Source organism: Aythya marila, assembly GCF_965140915.1.
Source record: "Aythya marila genome assembly, chromosome: 3".
Classification (NCBI taxonomy): Eukaryota; Metazoa; Chordata; class Aves; order Anseriformes; family Anatidae; genus Aythya; species Aythya marila.
Window position 1 is genome coordinate 88,139,870 of NC_139044.1, and position 22,262 is coordinate 88,162,131.

At 41.7% G+C, this 22,262-nt stretch overlaps 1 long non-coding RNA gene across 11 annotated transcripts in view; it reads left to right on the plus strand.

Annotated features, from left to right (window-relative positions):
* LOC309876665 overlaps window positions 1–22,262 on the plus strand; it is a 65,655-nt gene that overhangs the window by 22,837 nt on the left and 20,556 nt on the right. For 5 of the 11 annotated variants that reach the window (XR_014317227.1, XR_014317228.1, XR_014317229.1 and 2 more), the window contains exons 4-5: window positions 12,474–12,670; window positions 19,446–19,614. This is a non-coding gene — a long non-coding RNA (uncharacterized lncRNA). Of the gene's footprint in view, window positions 1–12,473; window positions 12,671–19,445; window positions 19,995–22,262 lie in introns of all 11 variants that reach the window. The other 6 variants (XR_014317232.1, XR_014317233.1, XR_014317234.1 and 3 more) reach the window with 4 other exon arrangements.

The following is a 22,262-nucleotide window of genomic DNA, read 5'->3' on the forward strand; positions in this document are numbered from 1 at the left end:
AATGTATGGAAATGGTATTTTTGCTTTAAAAGTAAGGAACTTGTAACTTTCTGAAGATGTTCCGGGGCTGCGGCAAATCTGTTCTGTTGTGTGAAGTATGTGAGTGGAAACAGCATGTGCTAAAAATTGCGTCATGAACTAAAGCAGGGTTGTGACATACATCGTGCATTGAGAAATAGTTTGCACTGGATTCCAGTTCCTTGCTGTGAAGGACATCTGAAGGTATAAATCGTGTCGATTTCATTGTAAGCAATAAATCAGTTTTAATTGCATTTTGCCAACTTTTTGCCTTTTGTTGCTAGTTTTTTTTTTTTTTTTTTTGCTTTAATTGGCTGCAACCAGTTTTCTTCTCATAAGAAAGAACTGTCAGCTGGTGGAAATTTCTTTGAGCTGACCAAAAAAGTAACTAATGTGCTATTAATGCAGTAATTCATGTATGCATATGTTTTCTTCTGCTATGATTTGTTTCAGCTCTCATTTTCAGTTTCCAGTCACCTTAAAATGAATATTAATACAATATTTACATTTTGGAAGACAGGGTATGTATTTTCAAATCTTGTCTGGGAGATTACTTTTGCTGTAAATGTTGCTGATTTAATTAATTTTCTACCTTTTTAAAGAATACAAAGATGTGATAGGAAACTGAACATTGTTCAGTCTTCTGTTTCACATTTATCATATTCAAAATAGAGGGTCTTATTGTTTTAAAAATTAAAATCCAAACCTAATCTAACTTTCAACTTCATCTGCAGTTCCCGTTTTAGCATCCCTTGACCTTACCGCTGTGTTGGTGGGAGGTGTCGTGTTGCTGGGCTCTCAAACCAAGTTTCCTGGCACCGGAATGAGCAGCACCGGGACAGATTTTCTATTATGAAGAGGGTGTATATGTTATCCTGCTTCTTAAATTTGTTTTTTTGACCTCTGCTGAAATGGCTAACGGGTACAACACAATTGTTTTTGATGTTGTTCTGCAGCGGCTTCGGTGCAGCTTGTGATGCCTGCCTGGGCTGCGAGCAGCCAAGTGTCAGTAGCTGCAACCCAAAAGAGAGAACAGGGTATTTCTAGCTGGAAATGTGTGTCAGGATAGGTGAGAAAGTAGGCATCACTGCTTTTTCATCTCACCAAAAGGCAAATACAGGCTCTCCAGTTATTTTGTGTGACCTCCTAGCAAACAGCCCATGTGGCCCTTGCTTTCTGGTTTGTGCTCAGTGCATAGGCTAAAACTGGGATGTTGTTGAACCCCATGTAATGCTCCAGTTCTTCAGATAAGATCCATAGATTTTCAGTGCTGGTCAAAAATATCTCCAGAAAGGAAGTGCCCGAGCTGCTCACATCCCTTTCTTCTCCCTGTAATACTTGGCAGGCTTTCACTGAGCTTGGTCAGGAAGTTAATATGGTGTGGTAGTTGGAGAGGTCACTTCCATCGAGCAATCTGAAACACTAGCTGCTTGCTCTCATCTTCAGCCAGGAAGGCCGCAGAGAGGACTGTAGGCAGTCACTTGAGTTTTATGTTTAATTTTTTTTTTTCCCTTTGGTGCTTCTAAGATTTCCTGGTGTTGTAAGAACTTGGAAAAGCAAACTAAGCTTTCCTCCACTGGATGGCTGGGTCTAGAAGGGATTTGCTGCAAATCGCTTTTTCTGAGAAGCAGCCCACTAAGTTTTTGCACCAGGGCGAAGCTGAGCTATGGAGGTGAGTGGCACCAGTCCAGGTTAACACGGTGATTCCCGGCCCTGACTAGGGCAACAGGATGCAATTTAGCAGCCCCTATGCTGGAGGAGGCGTGGAAATTTTTAAAAATATTTCCATTGCCAGGCCATTAACTTATGAAAAATCTTATGCCAGGGCCTGTCTCTGCCCTTATCTTCTGCTGCTGACCCTCGAGTTTCTCCCTTTCAGCTGCTCAGATGCACCCTGAAGGCCTGTGCTGCATGAGCAGCAGCTGGGGCTGCCACAGGCATCAGCTGCGTCACAGCACTGGGGGAGAGGGAGAAATAACAGCAACCATGATGTGTATTTCTCATATGCCTGCTTGCCTCCTATTGTAAGTTGACCTTATGATGTTATAAGTTTGAATCGTAGGCAAAATGCATGCTGAGAGCAGCCTTCTGCTCCTTCCCTGGGTTAGTAGCTAAGAGACTGCAAACACTTCAATTACCAAGCGGACTGACTGGGTTTTCCAAAAGTTATAATTCTCATGAACTCTGTGAAGCTAGGAGTTTATATTTATATATCCTACTCCTGGATTATAGTTGTCTGTATTTATTTGTATAAGCATGGGGTACAGCGTGTACTATTTGATGTACTATTTTTGATGCTTGCTGTATTGTTCCACTTCCTTCAAATAAATAAAATTAAAAATAGGCTAATATTTCACAGCACGTTGAGTGGTGAAAGGTCGATGCTAATTAAGTATCATTGTCAAAGTGCGTGTATGGAGACCTACAGGTGACACTGAATCTTTGTCAAATAAATACTTCAGCTACCCCGTCTTCAGTTTGCCCAAACTTAGCAAAAATATTGTTTCAGCATTAAAAAAAAAAATAAAATAAAATCCCCAAACCGCAGTGATAAAGCATTCCTTTATTTTATACTGGCACTACTTGGGCCTTGCATTTGTCTGTGTGTAAGGCAGCAAGAGGAGGAGAGGTGGGGATGGAAATAGAGAACTGTTGCTAAATTGGTACCTTTCAGTTCCTTTGTTCAGCATAAGATTTACTTTAACCACAGTAAAATAGATGTGGTTTTTAAAGAAGCCGCTGTTTGAAATGACTAAAAATGCATCAACATTTGACTAATGCACAATTTACTGCTTTTTCATGGAAATTTTTTTCTCTTTTGCTTCAAACTTTTTTGTTGCACAGTATCAGAAACTCTATCGGTGGCAGTGCCGTTTGTGTAAACACCGTCCGCGGGCTGGCTCCAGGGCTGTGTTTGTTCAGAGAGCTAGCCGGGAGACTCCCTTCCAACAGAGGAAATGGGCTGATGCGTACGAGCTCTCGCTTGGGATTGTTCACATCCCCAGAAGCTGTATCCTCTGCAGGAAAAAAAGGGCTTGGACCCGTGCCACGGCGTGGCCGCGATGTTAATGAGTGGGAGAAGCCATGTGTTCGTCGCCTGCCGCAGCAGCAAGCTGCTGATTCGGGGAAGGGGTGAGGAAACAAAAAGTGAGCTTGGATGAAATAGAAATGTGGCACTTAATCCTCTTCTAACTGCATGCGGCGTGCCCAGTATTGTGTTGCAGGCGGTGGGGTGAGGGACGCGGAGCTATTGAGCGTACCTGAAATCTATGCGGCGGGAAGACCCAGATCAAATGGGATCTGGATCCAAGCCTCATTGCAAGCACGTTGCCGTTGCCAAACAGAAACCTCAGCTGGGTTTCTGTAGAACTGAAGCCCTGCTTGTTTTCATCTCGCAGCAACTGTTGTTTAATACAGATGAGCAACTTGATCTTCTTGGGTTGCGCACATACCATAGTGATGAGCCTCACCGAAATACTAATAAAGTTTTAAACCTACAGCCTGCTTAGGAGAATATAAAATAAGTCCAGGTGAGTTTTGCTACCATCCCTCTCTTAAAGTAGGGAGTTGAAATCCTTTTCTCAGTTTAAGGGTTGCTGCTTCAAACAATACCTATTGCTGCTCTTAACTTTCATTGGTCTTACTAGTTTGGCAGCCCAGGCCTAAAATGAGAGTTGCTTTTACTGCCAAGTTGAATGATTTCATAAGCAGTCAGCTTGGTGTTAAACGTGACCATCCCTGGGAGGATTTTGGGCACAGGGTGGTCTCTGCGAGCTCCCTGCTGTGGCCATGGGTGGCAGCGGCAGGGTGATGGCGGTGGGCCCGGTGCTCCCGGGGTGCCAGAGGCTTCTCGCACCAGGGCTGGGAAAGGAGGCTCTGGAGCTCTACCTCGCACTTCTGTTCAGATGCAGGGTTGAGGAAAAGCACAAATGCAGCTCGATAGAAACTAACGTGGGGGATAGAGGCTGGCATCGTGGGATGCCTGGAAGTGGAGGATGGGGAAAGATGAGCGTGGACCTTGACAGGCCTAGACCGTGGCGGTAGCTGCTGTTTGGTTCAGTGAGAAGGGGTAGCTGTAAGAGGATATAAAGGACACTTCTCAGTGACTTCTCAGGCTGTTTTTACTGGCAGGAGCTTTCTGAATGTGTAACATTCACAGCAAGACTTTTGCCTTTCCTGAATTCAGAGAGTATTGCGTAAAAGTGAATCTGGAAGAGGAAGAGACCCTGGATGAGACAAATGTCAGGAGCAGCTGAAAGGGCTGCAACTGAGCTTTTGATCGTAAGGAATCTGCAAGACTGGGTGGTTGGCTGGGTCTGTAGAGTTTCTGTACTGATGAGGTGTTTGAGTTGGCAGGCCTGCTTTTCTCGAGCAGTGATGCAGAGATGAAGAAAGATTTCGTATGTACAGAGAGACAGATTTGGAGTAGAGGCGCTTCTCTGGACTGTGTTCACAAAGGTGGCAATTTTTTTTCTTTAATTGCAAAGTAGATTACCCAAAGACTAGATGTCCAGATGGCCTTTTCAGGATCTCCACTTTAAAAACAAGTGGAAGGCCTTCTGATAGGGAAGAAGGGGAAGACTATGTATGTATAAAGCAGGCTAGGTCTGGGCTATCAAAGAAAGGATGATTGACAGCTCAAAATGTGTAGGGATGGAATAGTGCAAATATCTCTGCCCTTGGCAAGAACACTACAAACTGAGCTAACCAAAAGATCTAGGATAGAAATAGAAAAGTGGAACTTGAGGCAACTACTGTGCTCAGAGATTAAATGAAAATCTGGGAAGTGAATGAAGAGGTGAGGAGATTGAAGGATTTAAAGTGTAGGAAAAACAGCCGAAGCATAGGAATACCCTAATAATGGTAAATGCGTACTTGGCTCTAAAACTTGCTTGTAAATCCTTAAAAAAGGGATATAATAAAAACCAAATCTGTTTCAGCATGGCTACGGTAACCATAAGTGTTAATAATAAGAACAGTTTTTGCTGTTCTTATTCAACAAAATTCAGAGCAAAATTCAACATTTACTCTGTGAATTCTAGTAGCAGTCTTGTAGGGTCAGTTCTTCTTGCCCCTGTTGGTGTAAGTCTCTCAAGCGTTGTGCCAAACCTCAGCTCTGGGTTTTATGAATCTACTTGGCCACATAAAAATGACAAAATTTCAGGTTGGCAATCTCTCCTCTCAAAAGCATCTTTATCTTGAACTTTTTTTTTGGTAGAGGGGAAAAAAAAATGCATCCATCATACTCCATCTGCTCTGTCATGCAAATACTGCCTTGTCACTACTGAAAGGCCAGCCTGTCTCAAAGCCTCACAGATTGAATGCCATTTGCTGCAGTTCATTCAATAGCAGAGCTAGCTGCCTGTGGGTGTAGAGAAATTGAGTTAGAGGCTAGCTGAGCGTGCTTTAGGTAGTGTAGAGGGCAGTGCCTTTGCTCAAAGGAGAACATTTCATTTAAAGATAAATTTGTAAACGTGTAAGAAATGAAGTTGCACCACATAGTAACTGTACGTTTCTCTCTACCCAAATTTTGCTGCTGATGTGACATCTTAAGTAATTTTTAAGTGCAGCTTTGCAGTTTTGCTGTTACCCAAGCTGAAAATCCTTTTTGTCTTCTTTTAAAAGTTCGAGTTTTAAAAGATGTTAGATCTTCTGGGGAAAAGGGCCAGCTCTTCTGTTTTTCTGGCATAGTGTGAAGGCTGGCTGTTGAGTCATGTACTCTTGGTGCTGGTAATGTTCTTGATATTTCCTGAAGAAAAAGTGGCTGGAACAGCATTTGTCACCTGAGCATATCAGAGTGGGAATGGGCTCAGTGTAAAACTGAGGCTTTTTTTTTTTTTCAGTTTTGATTGGGGGGGGGGATGTCTTGTAGAAGAACAAGTGTTTACTTGTAGAGAATTTGAGGGAGAGAGGTTAACAGAGAAACTATGAGCCTCAAGGGTCTTTGTTACAATTAGAGCCAAGACTCGTGAATTAAAAATTCCAGTTTAGAGAGTACACATAAATTACCTCTTGTTTTAACCTGACAAAGACTTGCAGTTGTACGGAACAAAATGGGAATTGTGCAAAGGTTTTCTGATGAAACTCAAAAGCAAGGTGAAACTTGCTTGTAGGTTTTGTATTTAATTAAGCACTTAGTCAGGTTTGCAACAGACCTTGCCTTCCCTCCGAAGTCCGTGATCAGACTGCTCAGAGAGGAGCTACAGAGCTCATCTGAATTGGGGAGGTTCCAGAGCTTAGTTTAGGTACGAAAATAGAGGTGTTCTTTGGGTATTGCATGTTGAGTAGTTTGGGGGCTTTCTGTGAAGCAGTTTACTTCAAATTCAGTTCTGGGGGGGATGCTGCTGCTGCTCTGCTTCCAGGTAGGTTCTTCGCCTTCCCATCAGAATTTTATGAGGTAAACCCTACAGAAAGCTGTCCGCCTTTGTGACTTTTATTTTTTCCTTATTAACATCCAGATTGTACAACACCTATGTTAAGAAAATGTAACTGTTCCAAGAAAGCTTTGTCATGTGTGTATTTCTGCAGCTCCTCTAACTTTATTCAACTTACAAAACCATACAAAAGAAAGCAAAGAGGGAGGTAGACTTAAAAGTTTCAGTTGAAACCTCAGAGTTTTGTTAAAGCCACTGAGTCACGACAGAGATTTTTCACTGAATTCTCTGCCTAGCCATCAATCTAAAAAGTTAATTTTCTGTTATTTTTGTAACATAATTTCCTTTAATTCTTTGATTTTTTTTTTTATTTTTTTTTACATTAGACTGCCTTTTATGTGTACTGAGTTAACTGCGTTTGGTAATAAAAATGAAGATGGTTTTGTTATATCATGCAATAAGCCCGTATTAAAACTACAAAGACACTTTCTTATATTATTCCCGTATCTAAGAAATTAATTAGACATTAAGTTATCCTAATGTAAAAATCCATAGGTCGGTGTATATTTGTTGTAAAAAATATGCTAGTAAGCAAAACAAAATAACAAGCAATCGAAGATCTCACCAACATCCAAAACCATTTTGCTTGGTTCCGTGTCAAGCAAAAATGACCTTGTTGAGGTATTATTTTATTATTATTTTTTTTTATCACTTGGCAGTTTTCTTTGGTTTCTATGAGTTCTGGTGCTCTCTTAATAAATATTTTTTCTTTAGAGTGAGACATTAATAGCAGTGAGAAAGAAGGTTCAATCCATAACTAGCAAAGCTGCAGATTCTTGCTAAGACTAAATAATGTTGCAGGTCACATTTGGGATGGGGGAGTGGTTTCATTTTTTCATTGTTTTTAATCTTTGCACTAATGGTCTAGAACAAGTCCTGCCCTTTGTGCACGTAGGCTTTGAAACTTTTCTAATTGGTGTCTTTAACAGCAAAGTGTGTAATTGCATTTGGAAGTGAGGCAGCAAAAAATGGTTTTGTGCCACATCTGTCTTGCTGAGACCAATTCGTACCAGCAAGGAAATGCTAATTTGGATACTTATTTGCATACAGAAATGAGGTAAACCGTGCTATCAGAAATTTCTGAGTAGATCCATCTCAACCAGAGACACTCGTGAACACTTGAACTCTTGTCAAACATTGCAGAACAGGGGAGGAGCTTCTGCTGTAGCACAAGGACAACCGTGCTAATCCTCCTTTCACAGAAAAGTTTTATTTAGCGTAGCAACCTCGTTGCTAAATATTCACCAACGCTTAGCAGCAGCATCTGAGGAGACTAAAGGTATTTGGGAACAGCCTGAATGTGGACGTGGGGGGCAGAGACGCATGCCATGTCTGGGGTGTGAGGGAGCAGGGGATTGAACCTTAATCGGAGGTGCTTGAATCTGAAGCTGCTTCTTGGTGTCCTGCACCCAGAGAAACTGATCTCTGTCCTTACAGCCTTATATTTCAGCTTTTGCCTCCCTTGATAACAGTCAAATAAGCCTATCTGATAAGCCCCAAGGGCTGTTTCTTAATATTGAAGTGAGATTTTCTATTTTGTCCGACTTTCCATTCAGGGCTGATGTCCACGCTGGATCTGTGCACCCTAACAGTTGGGGCTTTGCAATAAATACCCACGCCAGCCTGGTGCGGAAGCTTGAACCATCAATTCTCTAGGTTGTACTGACATCTGGTGGCAGTTTGTATGGTTAAATTGTGCTTCAAACCTTTTTCACTTGGAGATCAGGCAATTACCCATTTACAGTCTGCTTTCTTCTGTATTTCACTGAACTTAGAAAAAATATGGCTCTGTTTGGTGGCTGCTCTTTTCCCACTACCTTGCTTCTGACAGTTGAAGGGGGAAAAATAGTTTAAAACTGCTGAAAATAATGTTTTTTTTAGCTAGTTTAAAAATGTATTCAGACCTGTAATTTCAGGTTTGTTTTTAATTTTGTGTGTCTTGTAGCAGTTGTATGGAGGAGCCCTGCCACCCCCTTCCTCAAAGTGCTGTAAAGTGACTATTTCATGAGGGAAATGAATGGGATAGTTTTCTTTCTTTGAAGCCTTGGGTACTCGGCAGTTGCTAAAGGAGGTTTCTGAGGTGCATCTCCATTTTCTGTCTTCCCCTTTAGAGATCCTGGGGTTTCTCTTTACATATCCAGATACATATATACACGCTTCCAAAATATAATGCAGAATGCTCTGAATGGGGAGAAAACAAGAATTCATTGATGTGAGCTGTGAGCAATTGAATAATATTACCAGGAACAAAATCTCTGGACACGCTTCCAGGAGGAGGCAGGTGGAGAAAAATAATAAAAATAAATAAATAAATAAAAATCTTGGCAATTTGGAGGGGAATGCTCCATGTAGAAGGAGGAAAAGGAGGTGAGCAGTTTGCAGTCTTCATAGCCATGTCAGGCTTTTCTTCTGGCCGTGAAAGGATGGAGACATAGGAAAGGGGGATCCACTGGACTCCAGCTAAGCATGAAGGATGCCTACTGTGTGCATCATAGATGTGTGCATTATAGATGAACTTTGAGTGGTTTTGGACACCATTTCAAGCTTTCATTTGTAAATAGAGGTATAAGGGGGCTTACCATGTAAATAGTGCCTTGTTAGTTTAGCTAATGCCATAATACCTGCAATGTTCAGTGACTCTTTTCCCCATTTTAGTGGTAATGAACGCATGGAAAGTAGCAGACATCATTCATTTGTCAGGCTGTACGGGTGTTATACCTGTACTGTTGGGTGTTATAACCAAGTGATTGTAACAAATACTCTGTGAAGTGAGCAGTGAGTAATTTGGGTGTGCTGGCACCCAACTTCCTGCCTTCGCAAGCAATTAAATATCGAACTTGCTAGACAGGGAATTGAATAAGGATATGGTTTTTTTTTTTTTTTTTTTCAGTACTTCAATCTCATGCTTCATTGTGAAATAAAGTGAGTGAACACTGGCAGTCCCTTCATGGTGTGACCTGTACTGTGCAACTCCAGATCTCTTCCAGGTGACAGCGGGGCACTGCTTCACTTGGGTTTTGGGGTGGTTTTCTTTGTCATTGTCCCTACACTACATTCTTTCAGCAGCCACTTCCTTCATAACTCTCTGTATTACCTTTTACAGCCCTACCCTGTGAGTGTAAGGCAGCCACGAGAAGGAGAGCAGCTTCTGGGGTCAGCCAAACAGAGTTTCACTAGCTCCTCACCTCTTTGAGACCTGGGGTGGAAGGCTTCACTGCAGCAGCTTGTTCTTACCATTGTAATATCTTTGCTGAGACCACGGTCACCCACGTGGCTGGCTGTACCAGCAGTGCCTGCCCTTAGCAGCTGAATTCCAGCATAGCCCCGTGAAGGACTTGGCTGGCAAATCACCATTTTTTTCCCTTCTCAGACAGCTATGGAAGGGCCTGCTTTGCAATAACAGCTGGTTTTCTTTGCTGCTGGCTGTTCAAACATCAATGAGGAACTGTGCCTAACGTGTGGTAAGCACCTACCCCTTTGGCAAAGGAGCATGATGTACTGTAGTCCCTGCCCTTCCCCTAGTATCTAGCTTTACAAGCATTCTTCAGACTTCATGAGTATTGGTAAAAATAAAATAGTCGCCTGAAATGGCTCGGAAGTCAAAGGCAGGTGATAGGGAAGCTGTAGAAATACTGGACCTGTGTTTAATGTTATCATCTAATTGCTGTCGTGTTCTCCTGTCACTTGTTTTGAATGTAATCCCTTCAGAGTAGGAATGTGTGGAGTATAAATGTGGTGTTTATCAGAAGATTTCCTCAGGTTGCTTGGAGTTGTCACAAATATCTGGTAGGTAGCATTTCTGAAACACATATGCAAACCTGACTTGAAAGTCCTGAATTGCTTGTATCATTCATTTAGATGCTGAAAAGAACATACAGCAAGTTTCAAAAGGGATTGTGGCGTTCCGTAACAATATCAGACAATATATTGCTTAGCATTTATTCTGATATTTCTGGTTCTGAATTTTGGGGTTGCTTTTTCTTCACCTGTTTGAGTATTTCCTTGTCACTGCATCGTTTGCCTTGATAAGTTTTCTTTCTTTGTGTGCAGACAGTATGTTCCCTGCTATTGCACTGCCTCTCATCAATTTTCTGCAATATAAATCTAATAGCTACAGTAGTTCATAGGCATATTTTGAAAGCAGATTTCTTTATTCCTGTAGAAAAAAAGCCAAAGCAGATTTTTATTTCCCTACTGCTTTCTCCATAGCAAAAAAAAAAACAAAAAAAAAACGTTTTTGATCTCTATATTTTACATGGCTGTGTTGTTTTGGTCTTACAGAGATAGTGCTGAGAGAGAGATGTAAATAGTTTTTAAGTTTCCATTTAATTTCTATGTATTCAAAGTTATGTCTGATTTTAAGACCCAAAGTTTGAATTGTACAGGGAAAATAAAACAATAGCAAGTAAAAGTTCGAACCAACAGTCATAAAAGATGCAAATCAAGATGATGATATGATTCATCACTTGAGTAATATATAAAGAAGAATTTCATCGTAGCCCTTAGAGGATCAAAATCGGCTCTGTTAACAATAGAAGTATCAGATGCCTGTCTGCCAAAGGATGAGAGCACCGTGGTAATTTCAGCCAGAAACCACAGCGGTATTGTATTTTCTGCTCTCCCTTGTCAAGGGTTGGAGTTCCTTCTGTAAATTCAGCTGGAAAGCCTTGAATGAGAAGTGTAAGGCCTGGCCCTAGGCAGCACTTCTTGAGTGGGGTTTTTAGGGGAAGTTGCATCTTCTGAGCGTAGCACTAGTGTAAGAAACGTAGCTGCTGACCAGAGGACTCGTTTCTTCATCAGGGACAGCTCGAGAAGGAAGCCTTGTCATTCTTGCAATTCCTTGGTCAGAAATGTTCAGCCTTTGCTGCTGCAGTTCCTATTGCTTTGTAGCAGACTGGAAGTTGAAGGTGATCTGTACCTTCTGATTTATTATTTCAGCTTTTCAAGTTCCTGTGCATCTCCTGTGCCTTCCTGTGAATTCAGAAGTGGGGCATGCAATTACATCGTCCCCCTCTTTCTCTCTCCTGCTGCTGTAGCTTTTTGTCTTGAGCAAAGCCAACGGGGGTTTTGTGACTGCGGGAACAGGGCCCTTAGATATGTGACCTGATTTCCAGAAGTACTGGAATGAGATGCAGCTAATGGTAGAGGAGAAACTTGTACATGAACGGTAACTTCAGTCCAACTAAAACATACGTTGAGCCCAGAGGTAAGATGTTTCTTCAGAAAGCTTTTTAGGATACTGTGCTTGGTGAGAACAGCACCAGTATTGGAGCGACCACTTCTATGGATTAAGTGCTCAGATAAAGCTCCTCTGCCTATTCAGTAGCAAACAAACTTTTCTGAATTTAGGTTGTTCTGGTTCTGTGAGGTGATTCAGGTCCCCAGTTACTTGCACACATGGTTTTGCACATGCTTTATTTTTTTTTAAAGTAAAGGCTATTAATAATCTTCTTGCAAAGTGTTTCTTCTGTTGCACTAAAACCTGTTTAAGTGAATTTTTACCCTCTTCTGAGGATTTTGGCTTTTATTCTACATGAGCAGAACTTTTTCTATGTATGATTAGATTATCTTGGGTTTTATTTTTTTTATTATTATTTTTTCCTTTTCTCTTTCCCCTGGAGATGATATATCTAAAGGAACTGAATACTTTAACTGGTTCTGAGAGGAATGTATCATTTCAAACTTATCTAGACTGCTGTTACAGTCATCTGTTATTGTATAATTGGAGACTGAAGCTTATCAAGCCATAATCTTTAAATGTATCCTTTTCCTCACGGTACTCAAAGACACCCCAAACCCATCATTCCTCTGATAATTAAAATGAGCTAGATATTGTGTGTATTCCTCTAAGCCAGCACGGTAGGGTACTGCTCTTAAATTATGTTAAAAGCTTCCAGTCCTTTAGATAAATTACATGATAGCTTTTACTTGTGGAATCCACAAGTCTTTTCTACCTGAGTCTTTTTCGGTTAGTATATTCATGTGCACTCATTAAAATGATGAATTCTCTCTTTGCTGCAGGCACAACTTGAAGAGATTCGGGAGCACTCTGGAGTGAACTGGCAGGAAGCCTTGTAATACAGCTGTGGCAATGAGAGTGGCTGTCCTCGGGAGATGCTGCAGCTCAGCTTTATCATGATCTTCTTTCTTACGCCTCTCAACGTATGCACAAAGGACTTAATTTTGTTCAGGATTCGTGTGCTGTACAATAGTCACGGGTATGAGGTTTTCTCCTCCTTTCACTTGATGCCTGCATGTTTCCTGCAGTCAGTGATGAAGTCTGTACTAAGTCTGCTGACATTTGGTCTGCTCTCAAGAGTTCTGAGTGACAGGTACTGTAAACATCCTACACTCTCAGCTGTGGAAACTTAGAAGGCTGGGAGAAGGCTGTTTACTCTCCCTGCCTCGGAAATCATCCGGAGGGCAAGGATGGAATATTGTGAACTCCACGTTCGTTGTATTTCTGACAGCCTGAATTTCTTCTTTTACTTTACAGTGTCAGTAAACAAGTGGCAGCATTATATCATGCCGTCAGGGTCTTGCATTCTGACTGAGGTTTGAACCCATCATAAGAAGGGCCTTACAAATATGCCTTATCCACCCTTCTGGTGTGAGGGAAACTGAAATGGTAGAAATAATACGTTACAATACCTTCATCCTTAAAAATGAGATAAAACAGTGTAGTGGTACATACAGGTTACAGTGGAGGCACTTCCAGGTTTGTGCACCAGTAGTCTGTTTAATTGAAATCCTCCTTAAATGTTTGTGTCTTGCGTTCTAAGATTCAGTTCCTGTTTTCCTACACAAAAGAACTAGAAATGCCTGAAGGCAAAGAAGTTCTAGGGGACTTCAAGTTTCAGTTTCTTTTCAAAGAAATTGAGGTGTCAGCAATGATCAGCTCCATCTCTAAATTAACTGAATTGAAGATACAAGGGTATTTACCTTACATTTTCTACTTGCTTTTGTCTGCTACTTGCCATCCAGCCTGTATTATGCTTTGTGCAATCTCTCTTCCTCTTCTTCCTTGTGTTTCTATTTCCCATTAGCTAAGTAGGGCTTCTCACTTTAAATGCAGAATAAGCTTAAACATTTTTTATCCTTTTAAATCTAATACCCTACTGGCACAGTCTAAATCCTCATGAAATGTAATTTTACAGCTATTCTTAAGCAGTGACTTTGGCAGAAAGAATATTATTCCCCTACTTTTTTATTTCTTTATTGGAAGGGACATCTTTTGTGCTTTCTAAGAAATTTTTCATAATGCAGTTACGTTCAAAGATCACCTTCTAGCTCCTTTTGTGATAGCATTCTTATGTCTAAAGATCCCGCTGCTTCAGCTTTTTAGCAAAGGTGTTTAAATAAAAATCTCTGGTATAAGAGATGTTCTAGAGAGTTTAAATATCAGGGTTCAGAAAGTGATGGAGGTAGAAAGAGAACAGCAAAATGGTAGAAGATCATGTAAGGATTTTCTGCAAAATGGATGAAAAAGAAGTGAAACCATTAGGCAGATCCCAAAAAAAGCACACGATTAAAAAAAGGTACATGATTTGAAGCAATAATTTTTTGGAAAAATGAATTGGAGAGGAAAACAGAGTTATGGGGTCTTAATTCTGTAGCCAAGGAGTATGTTCATGAGTTGAGGTCTGGCCGTGCAGTAACAATAACAAGTACCATTTTTTCAGGTTTGTGGGGTTTTAACTCACGATTTGTATAGTGATGTTACAAGTCAGGTTAGTCTTACAAAATGACTGTTTTAAGGAGAAATGAGCTGTTCAGGCTAGTCAAACGATAGAGGGTAGCATTTCCTAACACACATGGTTCCCTTGGCAGAGAGAGATCTCCAAGGGTGATGGAGCACACAGCTACATCCTCCACTGTATGACAGCACTGCTAGTAGGCTGTGCTGCTGAGGAAAGACCTCCGCTTGAAAGGAAGTATCATCCTAAATTAGTGTGTGTTTTTATTATTATTTTATTTAGATTTGCTTTAGGTTTGGAACCATTATTTTGTGTCAGACGGGAAAAAACTTCTCTATATTTAGCATTACCTATTTGTTGGCTAATGGTGAAATTCCATCTTTGATTTTATCAGTGTAAGCTGGGAGTGTTGGAGCTGTTCTCATGCATTCTTCCCTGGCCACTCTTTCCTGTCCTTTAACTTGTGCTGATACTGATGTTTGTTTAAACAGCCAGCTAGCTCAGTGGCTTGACCCAGCTGAAAATTAAACAAGCAAGCCAGCTTTTATCTGAATCAGCTGAGTAATAGCTTACTCCACCACTGTGATACTGTTGCCTAAAATGGTAATTCCTTCAAATATGGCCACTTTCCTGAAGGGCAAGAACAGAGCTTACAGTAAACAGACCATAAAATCCTAATACAAGAAGGTGAAATCACAGGAATTTGTATATTTTTGCATTTTATTTGGTATTCTGTTAATGCTGTTTGAAAATAATTGCAGGTGTGGTGCTAAGATAAATTCAGATAAAATTGTTTTAATTAACATTCTTGATTTCTTGAAATCCATTCGTGCTTCTGTTTCTTTGAAAGCTTTGTTTGTGAAGTCTAGTAAGCAAATTGTGTTGGACGTGGGGAGCTACCAGTAATTTTGCTCCCTCCACACCTTTAATTATGATGGTATCCTCTGATGTATTTGCACAAGGCTGAGCATTGTATAAATTAGGTTATTCCTAGATCATAAGTGTGGTTTTTTTTGTGTGTGTGTGTTTTTTTCTCCAGGTATCACTTGCCAAGCCAAAGGCAAGCAAAATGTCCTTTTATCTTGTTAATCTCAGACTTGAAAGAGTTGAAGCTTCTTTCCAGTCGATCAATTAAACATTGAGCTTTCCCATTGTGAAGAAACATACAGGGCTTTTTCAAAACCTGTTGCCTGTAATGAGTTTTGGATTGGGTCCACAGAGATGTAATTTGGAGAGCTACCACGGCAAGTCATCTGTGGGAAATCTTTGTTTGTGGGCATGGGCTGTTTTTCCTTAACGTGTGCCAAGATGCAGAACTGACTTTCTCCATGTTATTCTTGGCACTGCTCAGGAGAGTATCATTCTTCTGTGTTAAGCTCAACGTGTTTGATCAATTGATTGATTCTGAATGAGGAGGAAGAGGATAGTTATTACTTATTATATTTTCTTATTGTTCAGTGTAGGAGCTAGTGAAAATTACAATATCCAAACTTAACACAGGTGAAACTTGAAAAAAAAAAGTTATGTTTTAAAGTGCTGCTAGTGAGGGAAAGGAGAGGTGAAGGGGAAAGAGAGGTGACTTCTTATCCAGAGAGAGGAAAATAATAACCCTGTTCCTTTAAAGTACAAACACTTCCTTGATAATACAGTGAAAGAGGGCAACAATTGTCCTTGATGCTTATACAAAAGTTGAGGATTTCTTTTATGCAGGAAATTTCGCTGTCAGTGATTCTAATTCAGTGCATGAGAATTTAAAAGTAGTATCACAAGCTATTGTGCTTTGAAGACCTCTGTTCTAAATTCAAAGGGTTTGCTTTGAATGGAAGAGGGGAAGAAAAAGACATTCTGCGGACGTCTGTTACAGCTGCCCCTCAAATGAGCGGGTTCTAGATCTGAAATTTCTCTGCTATAATTGAGATAAAAAAAAAAACATGTAAAAGCAACTGGCCTTGTGCAAAATGTAAACAGGTATGGAATATCTGATATTAATGTGCATTTATATGCAAAAAGCAGATGAATGTATAATAGCATTCATTAAAACATATTAAAGCTTAAAATAGATTAACTTAGTTAACATCTGAACAAACGCTTTTGCTTCAGTTCTTGCTTCCTTCCAACTTAGATTTTCCTTTTTATAAACCTCCTTGTACACTGAGTCTCTTAAAAAAGCACGTTTAATAAACAGAATGCAGAAGCTGAAGCTTCTTTTATTCTTGTGTGAAACTTTGCTTCTTGTCAGCTCTGGGCCCTGTCCAAGACCTACTTAGCTACAGTTAGGCTTTTATTTCCTTATTTTGCTTTGTTAGCCTGAATTAAATGGAAATAGGCTTTTGTAGCAATGGCTTCATACAATGAGCAAAGTTAAACTAACCAGTGCAGTCTGTGGCCACAGAGTATCTCAGAAGAGTTGAGGGCTGGCTTATTTTAAAGAGTGTAACGTGGTGGCTAAATTACATCTCATTTCACTCCAAAAGGGAGAGTTGAGTGAAGCTGTGTTGCGTAAGCCATACACTTGCAACACTCACTCCACTCCACGGGAGGAAATAGTTTTGTTCCTGCTGCAGTTAACAGGAAATTTTTGCTGCTGCCTCCATCCTGTTATTAAGGTGTTGAAATAATACTGCAGAAAGAGGGACTAATGCTGGCTTTGGACAGTCTCTGCACTTCATTTTCTCTTTTGCGAAAGAAGATGATGCTTTCTCACCAAGGAGGATACACTAAGCAAAGAAACAGAAAAAACAGTATTTCTTTTTGCAATGAAGCATGTTTCCCAAAATCATAAAATCACAATCTGGTTGGTCTCATTATGCTGCAGCCTTTCACAGTGATTCAGAGATCATACTGCTTGTTTATACTACTGGGGAAGAACAAAGGATGTCCTTAATGCAAGACCCAATGCAGCATGATCATAAAAGCTGCTAAAAGCTCCCTCTTGTGCTTTTGGTGTGATGCCATCCTCCCACCAGCTCCAAGCAGGCCTGCAGCACCTCTTCTAGTGGTGGTTTTGAGCATGGACATACATGCAGAGGGCAGTTTATGCAGTCACACCCAGGTAGCTGGGGTACAGAGGTACATTGCAGCACACAAGTCAGCTCCAGGTCAAGACAGCTTGCTTACATCAGCAGGAGTACCTTCCACTTCACCAGATGTAAAGCTGAAAACAAGTCAACATTGTACCTACGATTTCAGATCCTTATTTATGCATCTCATCCCTCCCTGGTGGTCTAGTGGTTAGGATTCAGCGCTTTCACCGCCGCAGCCCGGGTTCGATTCCCGGCCAGGGAAGAGTTTTTTGCTGGGCTGAGGCCAACAGGATGAGGTTCAACATGGCTAAGTGCTGCCAGGTCCTGCACTTTGATCACAACAACCCCATGTAACGCTACAGGCTTGGGGGACAGAGGCTGGAAAGCTGTGCAGAGGAAAAGGATCTGGAAATGTTGGTCAATGCTTGCCTGGACGTGAGCTGGCAGTGTGCCCAGGTGGCCAAGAAGGCCAACGGCATCCTGGCTTGTGTCAGGAGCAGTGTGGCCAGCAGGACTAAGGAAGTGATTGTCCCCCATACTTGGCTCTGGTGAGGCCACACTGGGCCCCTCACTACAAGAAGGACATCGAGGCCCTGGAGCGTGTCCAGAGCAGGGCTATGAAGCTGGTGAAGGGCCTGGAGCATAAGGCCTGTGAGGAGCGGCTGAGGGAACTGGGGGTGTTTAGTCTGGAGAAGAGGAGGCTCAGGGGAGACCTCATTGCTCTCTACAGCTGCCTGAAAGGAAGGTGTGGGGAGCTGGGGGCCGGCCTCTTCTCACAGATAACTAGTGATAGGACTAGAGGGAATGGCCTCAAGCTGTGTCAGGGGAGGTTCAGGTTGGAAATGAGGAGACATTTCTGCTCAGAAAGAGCAGTCAGGCACTGGGACGGGTTGCCCAGGGAGGTGGTGGAGTCACCGTCCCTGGGGGTGCTCAAGGAAAGGTTGTATGTGGTGTTCAGGGACATGGTTCAGCGGGTGATGGTGGTAGGGTGATGGTTGGACCAGATGATCTTGGAGGTCTTTTCCAACCTTAATGATGCTGCTGCTGTGAAATAAGCACCGTCACCAGCTGACTTCTGGGCTTTGCATCATTTGAAGGCTGCCGTTCTCGAGTTATTTCTGCACATCCTAAAGCACCCACTGGCTCAGGTGTTCTGAAAAAATGCTGCTAAGATAACTCAATGCTGGTGGGACAGGGCTAGGTTGATGTTGACAAATGAAATAATTTCAGGATTTGTGAAATTCTTGTTCTCCTTGGCTAGAAACAGATGACTCAGTATGACTATGAACTCCATAAGTAGTTTAGCTTTGTAGAACCATTAAGGTTGGAAAGGACCTCCAAGGTCAGCTGGTCCAACCATCCCCATACCACCAATGTCACCCACTAAACCATGTCCCTAAGCACCACATCCAACCTTTCCTGGAACACCCCCAGGGACGGTGACTCCACCACCTCCCTGGGCAACCCGTCCCAGTGCCTGACTGCTCTTTCTGAGCAGAAATGTCTCCTCATTTCCAACCTGCATCTTGCCTACCTTGCAAACAGATTTGGTGAGGATACTGAGGTGCCGTAATCTAATGCTTAGTTCACAGAGTGCGGATGAAACACAGACAGTGGTAGATTTTTCATATCTTTTTTTTCTTCCTAGCAGTGACCACACTCACTGCATTGACATTAATGGAGCCACTAATTAAGATCTTGCAGCTTCAATATGTGCAATTGATGAAATGCTACGATGTCCTTTATGTGCAGATTGCACGGAAGCGCAGATCAAATCTAAATTGAAATAGATAATGTTTTATTGCCTTGGGGTAAATTGTGCGTAGCATGCAGCCCTTGAAATTAGACGTGACAAAGCTGGTTGTCTCTGGTGCCACTCAGAGCGGGTTTGAGTCAGAGGGTACAGGTTTGTGAGGAGTGACCAGACGGATCTGCTCCTTGCTGAGTAGTCGTGTTCGTGTCTGGAGGTCTGTCGGGCTGGTTCCTCAGGGCCTGGCCCTTCTGATGACCATCATAGTGCCTCTGGCTCCAGAAAAGGCCTTTTCCGGGGGTTGTTCAACACCTGCTTTGCGCTTTGAACATCAGCTGAGAAGTTTGCAAGTTCTCTGAAAGTTTCAACAAGTGACCCAACTGAGGGAGACTTGGCAATACTAAACCTAGGGAGAGGAACTCTGTTACTAACGCAGATCTCTGTTCTGTTTCTTCTAGTGGCAAACCTTATTCCACCAATGTGCGCTGACCTATACCTTACCCAATGTTTATTTTTCCTGCAGAGATGTACATATGTCAGCCTGAACACTCCTCAAGTGGGGCTTTGCTGCTCTCTAGCTCAGAGAATTGCTTAGAGCTGTGGGAGCTCGCTGCACACTGTGCGTGTCTCAGGATAGGGAGGGAGCACGACCAAAACTCGGAGGACAAAAGAAAGCGAATGGAAAATATCTGGTAAGATTTTTCTATGAACTGCTGAGCTCTTCCAAGTGGGGGAGGAAAAGGATTAAAAGTGAGGAGTTTTAAAGACAAATTGAAGTTGATGTTTGAACTGTCAGTCCAGGAAACTCCAGCGACAAACTGAATGGAAAGTTCCCCAGTGAAGTCCACAAAGAATCTTCAAAGACAAATCTGAATGGAGAACAGCAAGGATTTACATCTTTGTGTACAGGAACCGAGTAATTACTGGCAGCCGGAACAGAAACTCCAGATTCTTGGCAGTAAAAAGGAAATGGTCTGGCTCAGGGACTTGGACTGAGTGGTTTTTAAGTCTTTGAGGAGCAAATCTAATGTTTTGGATACATACAATAGAACAAATCTGTGGAAATCCTGAGGTGGGAAATGAAATATATTGGTTAGGGTTTGAAAATATGTATACCAATATTTGGTTTCTTTGAGTACGTTTTCAGGCTGGAATGATATCTGAAAATATCTCAAATGCATTACTTACAGCAAGCAAGCTAGTGGCCTGCAGAGGAATATACAAGTTCCCACTTCACATCATGGTCTTGTCAGTTGATTTTAAAGCAAGGTTTATTTTGATTAACAAAAATGCAATTTCTGTTTTTCATTTCAATCTAAAATGAGAGGAACTGTGCTGTAATCATCACCTGTAATACAGTGTGAGCAGGTTGAAAAATGTATTTGGATTTTAGGTGCATGAAAGTTTACAGTGGTTCCTTGATTGCCATGGGTGAGATTTTCTTGGTGTTTTATTTTTATTTTTTTAATTATTATTATTATTTTTTTTTTCTTCTTTGGACTTCTCAGCAGCATGTTTATGGTTGATCATGACATCTTTTTGATCTCTTTGATATTGCTGGCCTTGTCTCAGGCAGCATTAGGCTGGTTTTATTCCCCTCCATCCCTCTCTAATCTGTATTTGTGTCTAGCAAAGGGGGGGCCTCTCTTACGGGGAAAAAAAGGAGGCAGTAAGGATCTCACTGTGGTCCGTTTGAGTCAAGAGTCCCATAGCATGTAAAGATTTCTCATGACGCCTTCACAGGCTTCTTAGTATTGCTGTTTTAACATGTTTCCTAGTTCTGCAGGGATGTGAGACTGAGTCATGGGTTGTGTGCTCTGAGATTTATAAAGAGCTAAAATCCTGATAGAGCTGGTGTAATGGGCTGGACCTGTGTGTCCTTGAAGCATTCCCCTCCCGCTGTTTTCCCCTCCTGAACTTTTAAGAAACAATTGAAGTGTCTGGTTCCATTTCACTTCAGGTTAATGTGAAAGAACATCATAATGTGTATGAACATCACCAGCAGGGCTGGTTCACCTGCCTTAGCTATCTAGCCTGGTATTTGAGGACTGAATTTGGACTGAGACACCAAAAGATACATGCAGGGGAAGGAAACTTCGTTTTTCTTCAAGCAGAAAACACTGGCTTTTTGGTTAGCTGGCTTCTAGGACTTACCTGTACATGACCTGGCTCTGGAAAATGTGTGCAAATGTAACAGGAGTTTCCAAAAATAATTAGATGTTTTTTTCAATTGTATTTTAAATTCACAACCTGTTTTAATAATAACATACAGGGTTTAGGCATAGACAAGTACTTGGCAGTTTGAAAATAAAACCCTTTCGTGGAAATATTCTCTACTTGAACGAGCTTCTGATAACTGTGCTTGAATCCAGACTGTGACTTGTGCATGGACAGTGAGAGGCAAATCTGCAGCACAAATGCTGGAACTCAGCCGGGATATGGGAGGCTGAAATGAATGTCTCTGATCCACCTGGTTCCAAAATGAAAGCAGTTGTTGAAATCTTGACATCTTCAACGAAACCAGAAGGATCCCAACCTGTGTGTGCTGTCCACCCCCTCTAACTTCCCATATTCTGACCAACTTCACTCCACTGCTTGTTTATGGAAATTACTGTGGTTTTATAATCTGAAGACCTTTACATACACCCCACTTGAGCGTCTGTTTTTCTAATTATATCTGCCTCACATTTCTTAAGCATAGAAGCATCCGGTTATGCTCGGGATATGCTTTTCTTGTGGGAAACGTGGTGGTGAAAAAAGAGAATTAAGAGTAGATCGTGTAGAAATTAAAGTAGAGAAGAACTTTTCAGAGAGCCAAAAGGACAAACGTAATGCCTGCTGATGCTGTCGGTCCTATGGAGATCAACATTCAACAGACAGGGCTATCCTGTTCTGTGGCTGTGTAATGCTTTTTGTCTGCAGCTCTGTCTCCAAGGAGCTTGTCTGACCCCAACAGCAGGAAATCAGTGCCAACCCTCAGATGATCTGTCTTCCACATCTTATTGTCAAGGGACTAAACAACTGGAAAAAATAAGGTGAAGAAGAAGGTGGTTGTCCAGGAAGGGGCAGAAGTTGGCATGGTTGCCAGCAACTAAAAATGAGCTCATGGAAAGACTCAGCAGAAGCAATCTGAGGATGGCTTGATTAGAGAGAAGTCTTGGGAGAAGAAGAGAAGCCCAAACCTGGGTAAGGACAGAGCGTACTGGTTAATGTGGTGTCCCAGCAGTTGATTTCATAGGAGAGGAGACAGCGTGAAATCCTGCACAAGAGGACTAAGAAGGCAAAAGGTGGACAATGTGCATATATATAATCAAAAGGCAGAAAAATACAAGAGCTTTTT